This window comes from Cervus canadensis, chromosome 9 (genome assembly GCF_019320065.1).
Source record: "Cervus canadensis isolate Bull #8, Minnesota chromosome 9, ASM1932006v1, whole genome shotgun sequence".
In the NCBI taxonomy this organism is placed as follows: domain Eukaryota; kingdom Metazoa; phylum Chordata; class Mammalia; order Artiodactyla; family Cervidae; genus Cervus; species Cervus canadensis.
The window spans coordinates 7,068,143-7,081,580 of record NC_057394.1 but is presented as its reverse complement, the minus strand read 5'-3'; positions in this window follow the sequence as shown (position 1 = coordinate 7,081,580).

Genomic DNA, 13,438 nt, shown 5'->3' with positions numbered 1-13,438 from the left:
AACTGGATATTTAAATAAATTATTCAATGCATGTATTTAATTTAATTATTATTATTTTTTTATACTTATTTATTTTTTTTTATTAGTTGGAGGCTAATTACTTCACAACATTTCAGTGGGTTTTGTCATACATTGATATGAATCAGCCATAGATTTACACGTAATTTAATTATTTAAAAGAACAAATTATTTTAAACCCACAGTACTTATATGTAACTGTTTAAACACATATTTGGAGGAAAATTAGTTTACAGAAAAGATTAATACAGGTTTTTGATGATCACATCATGGAAATTTTTAAAAAAATGAGGTAAAGCAAACTTTATTCATTTACAGAAGAGTGCTGTCTAGTATGCCAGTGGTTCTCAAACTGTCATTCAATTAGCCCTTTTAAAAAAATTTTTTTTTTTTTAAATCCTATGGACAGAGGATCATGGCAGGCTACAGTCCATGGGGTTGCAAGAGTCAGACATGACTTGGTGACTAAACAGCAACTATTTGCTATTAAAAGTAATAATATTTTTGTGACGATTTTTGTAAAGCATCATGAGACCTGCTACACAGAAGGGCAATACGTCAATGATTCTCATACCTGTCTGTTACAAGGACTTAAGAATAATCTTTCCATTACTTTGACCCATGTAGAATTAAGAAGAGAATATTTGCAATAGATATAAGATGTGTCAGTAATTTACTATAAGGAAAGAGTCAGACGTTTTCCTATTTTAACCTAGGAGTACTCAAATTTTATTTTTAATTAAAAAATTGTATTTATTAAATTTAATTAAGTTATTAATTTTACTTATTAATTTTTGCATGAGAACTTAAGTAGGTTTATTAGACACAATAAGGGTTTCTACTTATTCATTATTACACACACATGCACAAAAATATGCACATGTGCATAAACACACACTTTTCTCCTTGGGATTATGTAGCCTTAGTATGAAAATAATCATAGTGAAAGTGAAAGCGAAAGTCACACAGTGCTGCCCAACTCTTTGTGATTCCATGGAATGCAGCCTGTCCGGCTCCTCTGTCCATGGAACTCTCCAGAAAAGAGTACTGGAGTGGGTTGCCACTTAAGTACATACTTAAGTATGAAAATAATCGTGGTAGTGATCATTTATTATATACATAACACTACTGCATATACTATTGAGGAGGCATGGCATTGGATGATTCATGAATGTTAATTTCAGTGATGATAATCTTTCACGATAGTTTTCATTAATCTTACTTTATTTGTAGAGGAACTAAGACTTAAAGAGGTCAAGGGACTTGCCTTTATCAGAGTACTCAAGATCATGTTGGTTTCCTTTCAAATTCCACATTTCCCCCATTTCCAAAGATCTGTAATAACTATGCTAAATTCAATCATAATGCTGCAGTTTTTAACTAGTTATCATGGCCGTGTTTTCTAAGCTTAACTAGCATCCATTTCAATTACCCATGTGGATATACTAAATAATAAAATTATTGTTCATAGAAGCAAAAAATAAAATTATCCTGAAATACAGCTTTTTATTCATAATTAATCTGCATTTCCCAACCGACTATTGCTGTTGTTCAGTCGCTGAGTCCTGTCTGACTCTTTGAGACCTTAGGACTGCAGTATGTCAGGCTCCCCTGTGCTTCACTATCTCTGAGTTTGCTCAAATTCTTTTTCCATTGAGTCGGTAATGCTATCTAACCATCTCATCTTCTGCTGCCCTTTTCTCCGCTAGCCTTCAATCTTTCCCCCAACGCAAATGTGAAAGAAGAAAAAAAAAAATATATATATATATAAAATAATAGAAAATATGTGTTTTTTTTTTTTTAATCCTAAAGGCAAGATTTCTAAGGAAGGAACAGGACACTAGGTACTTTTCTTGAAGCACGACTGTGTGCACTTTGGAAATGCTTCTTAAGTATATGTGGTGCTGTTCATGTCAAGTGGAGATTCAGCATTAAGTAAAGGTGATCCCCCACCCCCCAAATTTCTATTGACACTTCAAACTGCACTAAAGCATATTAGAAATCCCTCTGCTCATATTAGTACAACAAACTATCCCCTGTTTACATATACATTCATCATGAGAAGACACAATGATAATTAACACACATTTGCCTTTAAATTCACAAGACTATTGGATGTTCTCTCATGCAAATTATATTTCGAGTTCAGACATTAAATAGAGGCATTTCCCAGGCACAGGTCACCTCGTTGTAAATTATCTCAGGAGGCACTTAAAAGGAAAAAAAAACATGTTTGGCACGGGAAATTGCATTTAACTAAAAACACTTTTAAAATAAGCATTAACAAATTAGCAAGAAATGCATCACTCTGGTCTTATACGCTGAAGCACTTACTGCGGATGGGCCTACAAATCACTTTATCCTCAGTTTCCATACCTTCATCAAATGTCATAGCAACAGCTGCCCTAGCAACTCTGAGGATGCCTTAGGCTAAAGGAGACATCTGTTTGCTGACAACCTCAGATCAAATGACAAATGGGAGACAAAGATGTCGGAGCTGGGCAAGGTCAGAGGCCTTACCTATTTGTGAGTTTCAGGGGTAGACATGGGAATTTTTCTTGGTTTGATGGACAAGACAGAAAAATGACTAACATAAAAGCAGTTAATGATAATACTAATTCTTCTCCAATCAAAATTAAATATGATCAGTAAAGGAAGACTTTTCTTTTTTGATGGGTAGGGCTTTGCTGACACTATTTTCACTTCATGATGACTTTCCTTGTACTTCAAAAATAATCACAGATGTTTCTTTGAGTCTAGAAACAGTGTAGAACTGGGAACTGCAGATTTCATTTATTTTGAGATTTAAAGAGTCATCCTTTTATACTAATTTTAAAAGTCTTACTTAAAATATGTCAGTTTTTCCAAGCTAAGGAGAAACAATATTTTTATCATTTTCAGGTGCTGAATGTGAACACTTTTTAAGTGAGGATAGTAAATGTAAATATCAAGCACTTTCATTTTGTAGTCATTCTTTATTAAATTTTTTAAAGTTCCTTTGAGAGTTTGGTGTCTCCACAAAATCATCTTGGAGAATATTGTGCTATTTCTTATCATATTGTTTCCTCTGAAAATGGCAGAAACAGATGCTGCGCACAGGAAAAGTTCTCAATGCTCAAAGAAAGATGCCAGAAGCTTTTCCACATGGAGTTTTGATTTAGTTAGGTTTTATCAAGACAGCTTGAGATGCCAGCCTTTAGTGAGAAAGACTTGATGATAAAGAAAGATTACATAGAGTACTTGGAGAGACGTGTTTTATCTTCAACAATCCCTGTGTTATTTTTGCAATATTTCTTGGCTATTTTATGCTTCTTTTAAACATGTGTCTATGTCCCTTATTGTTTTTTGTTTGCTTGCTTTTTTACTTTAGTCTCATGTAATTGATTTCATTTAATGACTTATTGCTACCATTAATAATTGATTAATTTTGACATCTAAGTAGAGGTTTGATGAGTTAATTATGTGCAAGAAACTTGTCAATTAGATGCACATGAAACTTTAGTCCTTTTAAGAACACATTTTATTCTTTTAATTATCAATATTTATCTATTTGTCTGACTCATAAAATCACTAATATGGGGGAAATGTCAAAATAGCTTTTTAAGGATTTTTATTTATCTATTTATTTTTGGCTGCTCTGTGTCTTCAATGCTGCAGGGGCTTTTCTCTAGTTGAGGCGAGTGGGTGCATCTCTAGTTTCGGTGCAAGGGTTTCTCACTGTGGCCGAGTCTCTTGCTGCAGAACACCAGCTCTAGGGCACGCAGGCTTCAGTAATTGCAGCTTCTTGGCTCTAGAGCACAGACTCAGTAGCTGTGGCCCGTACTTAGTAGTTGTGGCATGGAGCTTAGTTGCTGCATGGTTTGTGGGATCTTCCTGGACTAGGGATCAAACCTGGGTCTCCTGGTTTGGAGGTGGCGTTGGAAGGTGGAATCTTTACCACTGAGCCATCAAGGAAGCCCTCAAAATAATGTTAATTTTTTTTTTCTCCAAGTATTTATTCTTTCCCTGCTATTCTCCTAGGACCCATTTTGTTTAGATTTTCCTCACTTTTACTTGCTTTACCATTTTAAGATTTGTTTTGCTTTCTATTTTATTCAATGCATAATAGCCATAATATTTTACACCCTTATCTTCTCAGTAATAGGTAACATTAAATTTTCAGGTTTAGTGAAAAATCAATCTGATGTAAAATATTTGATTGATTAAGAATATCAGTTCATTTGTTCCTTCAGCCAGCATTCATTTAGTTTGCACTAAACTCCAAGTATCAGAGAAGGCAATGGCACCCCACTCCAGTACTCTTGCCTGGAAAATCCCATGGACAGAGGAGCCTGGTAGGCTGCAGTCCATGGGGTCGCTAAGAGTCGGACACGACTGAGTGACTTCACTTTCACTTTTCACTTTCATGCGCTCGAGAAGGAAATAGCAACCCACTCCAGTGTTCTTGCCTGGAGAATCCCAGGGACTGGGGAGCCTGGTGGGCTGCTGTCTATGGGGTCGCAGAGTCAGACAAGACTGAAGTGACTTAGCAGCAGCAAACTCGAAATATTATACTAGAATCTGTGAATAGAAGTAAGAACAGGGAACAAAACTATCCATGATAATTTCAACATCTACTTGAACAATATTAATATCTCTTTTCAAATGCAATAATAGAGTGAATATAAAATAGTGGTCAAAGCAAATTTGCTTTGATTGGATGATTTAGAAAGAGTTCATTTGTACTCCCTCCTTTCAAAGACTTCACTTTTTATGATACAATAATTCGTTCTCTTTTACTTTATATACTTTGTTTAAGAAACTAATAAAACATTTGAATAGCTCAGCAGTAAAGAATCCTCTTGTGAATGCAAGAGACAGTTTCAATCCTTGGGTCTGGAAGATTGCATAGAGAAGAAAATGGCAACCCACTCCAGTGTTCTTCTCTGGGAAATGCTATGAACAGAATAGCTACAATTCAAGGGGTTGCAAAGAGTTGGACATGACTTATCAACTTAACAACAACAACAAACTCATTCTCTTTCACTTTATATACTTTAAGAAATTAATAAGACGTTTGAAGTTCTGGCTTTAACTAAATCTTTTTTTGTGGTCTTGTTTTATTCAGTCAGATGCCCTGTCTTTCTTCAACTGTTTCCCCAATGACAAGATTACAGTTATGTACTATTAGGTGCTGAGATCTGCAGATACTCATTCAAATTCCTAAAATGTGAGGCCCAAGTTATGGAAAAAAAAGTCAAGAGGTTTGCTGACTAATTGAAAATATAGTAAAATCTTTTCTTCTCTGTTTTGGATATAAGACTGCTACCAATACTACCTATAATTTACTAGCTTCTATTAGAAGAGTTTTTTAATTAAATTTTATTTATATATGTATATATACATACACACATATTCTTTTTCAGATTTTTTTTCTCTTACAGATTACTATAAAATAATGAGTATAGTTCCCTGTGCTATACATAGATTCTTGTTTATGTACTTTATATATAGTTATGTGTATTTGCTAATCCCAACCTCCTGATTTGTCCCTCTCCTTTTTGCTTTGGTAGGCATAAGTTTGTTCTCTATGTCTGTGAGCCCATACCTGTTATGTAAATAAGTTTGTTTGTACCTTTTATTTTAGATTCCACATACAAGTGTTATTACATGATATTTGTCTTTGTCTGTCTGACTTACTTTACTTAGTATGATAATCTCTAGATCCATTCATTCTGCTGCAAACAGTGTTATTTCATTCTTTTTCTGGCTGATTAGTATTCCATTGTCAATATGTATCATGTCTTCTTCATCCATTCATCCGTCATTGAGCATTTAGCTTGTTTCCATGTCTTGACTACTACAAAATTTTGAAGAATTTATATCAATCTATCCTCACCTTCCACCAATCAATGTAGATTTTTTTTTTCACCCACATCTATAACTGACTAGTCTGTGTTGTTTGCTTGATAGAACAACCAAGATAATCATCCATGAGAGAACATTTGGGGAGACATTTTATGTCAGTTGTCAAACATACCACTGTGGGGTTTAAGTAATCCCTGTTTCCAGGTTGTTTTTGCATGATATCTGAGTCTCCAGGCAGGAAGAAGAATGAAACAGACCTTTGAATCAAGGTTCTGTCAAGTCATACATGCATGAAGCCAAATTGTTTGCTTCAACAGTGGATAGAGTGAGAATTAAGATCAAGAAGATATGAAATGTATGTATAAGATGATACAATATTATGTGCTTACTCAAACTGAAAAGGCAAAAGAGGAATGACACAGAACAGGCGATTCCAGTAAAATAATAAGATGACAGTAAATAATTAGATGGTAGATATAACCCCAAATATGTTAATATTTAGTTTATATGTAAAGGGGCCAAATATTACAATGAATAGCAAACATTGTCAGATTAGGGAAATGCAAGGTAAAACAGGGCAAAAACAAAAACAACTATTTTGCTTACAAAAGACAGATATTCAGCATAAGAATGCAGGACTTTTGGAATCATAAAGACAAAAAAATGCAGCATACAAACATAACAATAAAGTGGCATTTCTCTAGGAAAATTAGAAAAAATATGGTTTAAGGCAAAAATCTTATTAGAGATAAAGGGGAATGTCATGAAGCTGAAGGGGCAATTCAACATGGATAATTTGTATGTACATAATAATACAGACTCAATATAGATAAAGCACGCAATAGAATAACTGCAAAAAGAATTAGGCAAATGTATATGGGAGTGAGGGATTTTTAATCACACCTACCTCAGAAACTAATTAGATTGGTAAAATTGTGAGACCATGAAATGACACTAATAATGCATTGAGCATGAATAGATTATTTAGTCCCAATCAGAGATGTGCAGTTTTCAAGATCACCTGGGTCATTTGCTAAAACTGATTATATGCTGAGCCATCAAGAAAATTTTATGCTAAAGGATAATGAGAAGTGGTTGGGACTCCTTTCTCTGGTCATTTTTGAGCATGGATAGTATTGTAATGTCTTTCTGTTTCCAGTTTCAAGTGGATAGGACATCTTTAAAAACATTTTTGCAATGGTTGTTCTCTTACGAGAAATTTTAACGCTCTGCATTCTCAGTCACTTCAGTTATGTCTGACCCTTTACTACCCCATGGACTGTAGCCTTCTAGATTCCTCTGTCCTTGGAATTTTCCAGGCAAGAATTCTGGAGTGGGTTGCCCTTTCCTTCTTCAGGGAATCAAACCTGTGTCTCTATGTCTTCTGTACTGGCAGGTGCCACCCAGTAAGCCCTTTGATCTTTTTTTCTGTTTAAAGTAGAATATCTGTTAACAAACATTAATCATCATCAAATGAGAAATATTAAAATAATTGTATTAAAGTCTATAAACATACATAGAAAAATCTCTCCAAATAAAAATGTCTTCACTTGAAGCAAGCTTCCCCTGCTTTAAAGCAGCAATGTTAGCCTGTAATTAAATGCCTTTTCTATCTTGTTGTTTCCTTACAAGAGATTTGTATCTTTCCACTATTATACGTGGAAATTTTTGTTTTTCATAATCATGGAAAAATAAATGTAATTAATAATATACACACAGAAAATGGAAGCTACCAATACAGTCTATGTTAAGAGAAAGTAAATGTAAGCTAAAGATTAAATGCTATTATGACAATATGGCTGAAACATTCAAAGAAATAACTATGTTTAAATCACCAGCAAACGTGTTCAGAGTAGGGATTGTGTGAGCCAAAATGGTGCATGACACATTTCGGCTTTCCCTCCTCAGGAAATAACATGAAATGAAATAAAATAAATCTATATGGGCTTGAAAATTGCAATGTAAACCACTAGCACTCTTTAAATGATACATTTTGAAAAATCACTTTCCGATTTCTAGATTAATTTCTGCTAATTTCAATGCTTATAAAACTCTATTGAAAATAATTAACCTACTCACATATTTTAGTTTTTGCATAGAAATATTTTATTTTACATACAAACAAGGTAAGGGGACTGTTCATTCGTGCCTATCCTCGGTTTCCTGCTTAGCAAAGTAAAATTAATGCAAAAACATTGCATGCAGTTCTTTTACTGTGGTTGTTGTTTACCAAGTACAATGTCAAAAACCAACCTCACAGCTTCCTAAATACATAGACATACACACACGTACATACACACACATGCATACACACAGACACTCATTCACATAACCAAGAGGGAACAGTAAGATGAAAAGAGAAAACATTCTTAGATAAGTAAGTCATCAGTGTTTTTAAATAGGATACAAAGACCATTTTGAAAATAAAGAATGACCGTTGCAAGATAGCAATAGTCCATTTTTTTTAAAAAAGGAAAATGACTGGAATTTAAGGTTGAAGTAACAATACAGAGAGTATAATAAAAAGATGAAATGAGAAAGAAATGATTAAATTTTTAAAGAATCATTCCACTAGACCCCAAATCTCAAATTGGATCTTCACAAAAAGGATAGAGAAAATTGAGGTGAGGAAATTATCAAAGCAATAAGTCCAGGAAATTTCTCCAAATTGAAGGACATGAATTGTCTGACAACTAGGGTCACCTCGTTCCCAGACAACTAATGAAAATAGATCTATAACAGGGCCATTATTCCCAACTTCAGTTCAATGGGAACAAAGATAATGCCTACAGGCTTCTGGAAAAAATATTAACATAACTAAGAATCAATGTCTCAAGATCAAAATTTGAAACTAAATAGACAGGAAATAATACCTTTAAAAGAAAGGGTCTTACAGAAGAAAAAGGAATTCCCAACACTGATTCAATAGCAGTCAATTAAGCATGAGTCTACACAAAATAGTTTCATACATGACTTTCCTGAAATTTCCACCTGTTTTCTCAAGATGGCATCCATCTTGAAAAAAAAAAAAAAAGGAGAAAACAAAGGATGAGGAAGATATGAGATGCCTTTAGCAGAGAATTTTATATAGAAGAAAAAGAAAATGCCCACATGTCTGAAATTATTCAAAGGTGGTGAGTGCTAGGAGTTAATTTAATGGAACACAAATAAAAGTTAAATACATACAATTATTAGACTGTTATTAAGTCCAAGGAAAACAAAGGGATGGAAGAGACTTGTGATCCTAGAACACACCTGTCTTGCCTCAGATGCTGCATAGCTAGTCACTAGGTAAACATGGCCGAGTGTCCAGCCAGACTGAGAACTGGTTTGGATGTGGGAGAAGAAAAAGAGGGTTAATCATGTCGGAAATTTGACAGAGCCAAGTCTCACTTTCCACACTTTGAAAACCTTAGGTCATGCCCAAAACTGAAAGATCAAGGAGTGGTACACAAATGGTATTGAGTTATGGAGTTAAATGCCTGACACAGGTGAGAAAATCCTTCAGAGAGATTACTTTTGTGGGTGGGTACAAGTGATGAAAGAGAGAGCAGATTCTCCATAATCATGTAAAATAATTTGACCTTTAAAGCTCTGTGCCTATGTGTCTACTTAAAACAATAAATAGTGACAAACAATTGAAGAAAAAATAAGGGAAGGTAATAGCACATGAAAAGAAAATTTAGTAAAATAATTGAGTACATAAAAATATACAAAATATTGTTTATTTTACCTGATAACAAAGACTAATGGAAGGACATGAGGATAAAATTAATCCCAATACCACCAAAAATTAAAAAACAGTTTAGTTACTTAGAAATATTGTTAAAGAAATATATGGATATATTAAAAATACTTCCTCAAATCTACTATAAAAATGCTATGAATATAATTTGGAAATATGAAAAAAATTACAAATCTGGAGTGCTATACTAAATAGTACTCTGATTACCATAGGACTCTTTTCTTTCAGTGCTGCTTGGAAATAATACATATACCACACAAATTCAAGAAAATGGAAATATGCCCATAGTTATAACAATGGCCATCTGTAACTGGAAAAGTAATAGATTTTGCTTCATTAATAGTATTTTGTATTTTATCACCTCTGTTTTATTTTTATGTATGGTATTAAAAACCATGTGAAAATTAAAGTGCTTTTATTATAATGTGTTTGGATCTGTTTTTCCATTTTGTTGATGTCCATTATATGATTAGAGGTCAACTCTAAAATAGTTTATGCTTCTCTTTCTTAACCTAAACAAGCCCAAATTCTAGTATAAAAGAGTCATCTTGATTTAATGAATAAACAAAAGTATATCTTCAATGCATGCTTGTAGGAAAGAGTGCTGTGAGTTTTACCTAAAAAGATAATTTAAGATACATTTGATATCAAAATGTCATTATATTTGCTTGATTCACTGTTTCTTATTGATTGAAAAATCTTTTTTATTTTTTTTTTGGCCCCATAACAAGGATTGTATGTGATTATTCATAATGTTTACAGTCAAAGCCCATAAAAATTATGACATTCCTTTGAGTGAGGTGGAAGAATAAGCTATTTACTGGTTTGTTGCTTCTTATCTCTGTATTCATTTCTTAATGTGCAGATGGCTTGATCCATTTGAAATTACCTTCCATAGATGTCATTTCTATTACCTAGCATAACATAGCCATCACAAAATGTCATTTCAGATGATAAAGTTATGAGGAGGTTAGCAAAATAAATATACAGGCACTTATGAAGCACATAAATAATGGATTTTCAAATGCATATTTGGACACTAGCAGTAGAATCCTTAAATATCTTTATTTGTAGCCTCTTCTCATTGTGTCCTAGAAGATAAATATTAAATATGAGAAAATATTTGGCATCACCATGGATATCAGCCTTAAAGTATCATCTAAATCTAAGCATTATAATATCAAACAAATAGCATATACTAAAATTGGATCATTTTTCAAATATGCATTACTGTTTTTTCCTTATCTGGCAATTTGATTTGATTCCTTTGACAGTTAGCAGATTACCCACTATATATGATGTTATACCGGGGATTGTATAAGTAAACATAGATCAATGAGGTGCAGTCTGTGGCTGCCAATAGCTCACAGTCTAGTAGGTGACCCTGATGAATGCAAAACCAATTACAGTGCAAGCAAAAAATCTAGGTTAAATATGGTAAAGAACTACAAAATTCAATGACAATGATGTAGAAGGCATAAATTCATACCAGAGGATATTGGTAACCTGTGGAGTTTTGATTGAGGCTAAAGGGCGTCCTTGGTGGCTCAGATGGTAAAGAATCCGCCTGCAATGCTGGAGACCTGGGTTTGATCCCTGGGTTGGGAAGATTCCCTAGAGGAGGGCGTGGTAGCCCTCCAGTTTTTTTGCCTGGCGAATTCTCATGGACATAGGAGGCTGGCAGGCTACAGTCCATAGGGTTCAAAGAGTTAGACCCAACTGAGAAACTAACCACACAGACACACACAAAAAAACAAAGTCCTTCAAAATCTGTAAGATTCTATAAAAATCTAGATTTGGTGATGCTAGATGCTCAAGCAGATGGAGTGTGAATAACCAAAGTCATGGAGATTAAATCTTTTTTGGAGAATGGTAAGAAAATGATACATTCAGTACTGTGGTAACTTGCCATCTGTACTTGAATTGAAGCTTGGTTAACATGCCATGTTGCAATGATACTCTTTTGGATTCAATAAACTAAATATAATATAGAAAATTTGCAAGTACATAGATTTGAATTCTGGCTCTGCCACTTTAGAGTACTTTGGACTTGGATCAATCATTCAACCTTTGTGAATCTGATTTATAAAGTTGAGTTAACAGCCGTGACTAGTTCGTGAAAGAATAAAAGATATGGTACATAAAGTATCAAACATGAGAAAAGAATCATGGAATATATTCAATATGTGGAAGCTATTATTCTGATCACTTTACATGTGAGGAAATATTGAATTTCTCAATCATTAAGTGAGTTACCCAAGGCGGAGGCTGGTTAAGCTAAAGCCAGGATACTCGGATAAGAGTCATGATGGGATTCTGTGTGCCTTCTCCTTATTTATTTATTTATTTGTATTTAAAATGCTCTGATGACTCTCAACTCTGTTCTTTATTTGGCTGTGCCTTGTGGTATGCAGGATCTTAGTTCCCTGACCAAGGATCGAACGTGCGCCTCCTGCGGTGGAAGCACAGAGTCTTAACTGCTGGGCCACCAGGCAAGTCCCTCCATGCGCCTTCTTTCAGGAAGGTCACCGGATGAATTTTCTCAGTGTGTGCAATCGTTTCTGAAATGCTGACCTCACTCACTCCCGTGCTTTGCTGTGTCTTACTGAATTCCTGCAACACATTGCACTTCAGTGCTCGAAGTCCTCTGGTGATGATGCCTCAGTGTTTCAAGGATTAAAATTTTGGTCAGACTGGAGGCTAGGACAATGCAGCCTTGGACTGAATTCCTTCACATCTAAGACTTCTGGATCCTCCTACTCTAAAATCACTTTACAAAAACAGGGCCATTGGTGTTAAGAAGGAGACACGGTATTTACACTTCTCTTAGAGTTAAGAAAGTAAATATTGTCCTTTGCCACCATGAACAATGTATGTAAACCTATAGGACTTCTCATGCAAAAGATTTAAGACAATCCACTTCTAATCTTCAGTTTAGAAAAACAGACATTTTATAAACTACTCATTCTATTCCTAACCCACATCTAACAAGCCTTCATTTAAATATATCAAAACATATGTTTGTATATATGCATGTAAATGATAAAGATATCTTTGTACTTTCCTATTAAAATTATAAATTAAAAACATATTTTGTTACAAGTATGAGGGCAACAGAGGAAAGTTCTATACCCTTATAGACCATTAGATTTTTTTTGTCTACTTTTTCTTTATAACATCTCTTTTTTTCAACAGTAAAGTTTTAGTAGCTGTGCATGTCTTATTTGGAATATAGTCTGTTACCAGTACCAAAGCTCTTTGCCTGATGTCTCTTTCTAGATGGTGTGGGTTTCAATTGTTCAATATAGTATAGTTAAACCACATCTGTCTAAACCAAATACAAATATTCTAGAAGACTCTTATTCAGCAGACAGTATACTCTTCACTTCTGGGATGCTATGCTCCTTGAAAATTAACTTTCAAGTACCTACATGTATGCATGATCAGTTGCTCAGTCTTGTCTGACTCTCCGTGACCCCTATGGACTATAGCCCACCAGGCTCCTCTGTCCTTGGGATTTTCCAGGCGAGAATCCTGGAGTGGGTTGCCAGTTCCAATAGTGGAGTGGCCCAGGGATTGAAACAGCATCTCCCATGTCTCCTGCTTTGGCAGACTGATTCTTTACCTCTGAGCCACTTGGGAAGCACCTTAAGTACCTCCGGATGAACCTATTTGCTGGGCAGGGATGCAGATGCAGATGAGAATGGACACGTGGACGCAGTGGGAGTGGGAGAAAGAGGAGGGGAGACACATTGGAGAGCAGGGCTCACACACATGCACTACCGTGTGTAAAACAGTCAGAGGATGGAAAGCTTCTTATAGCACAGG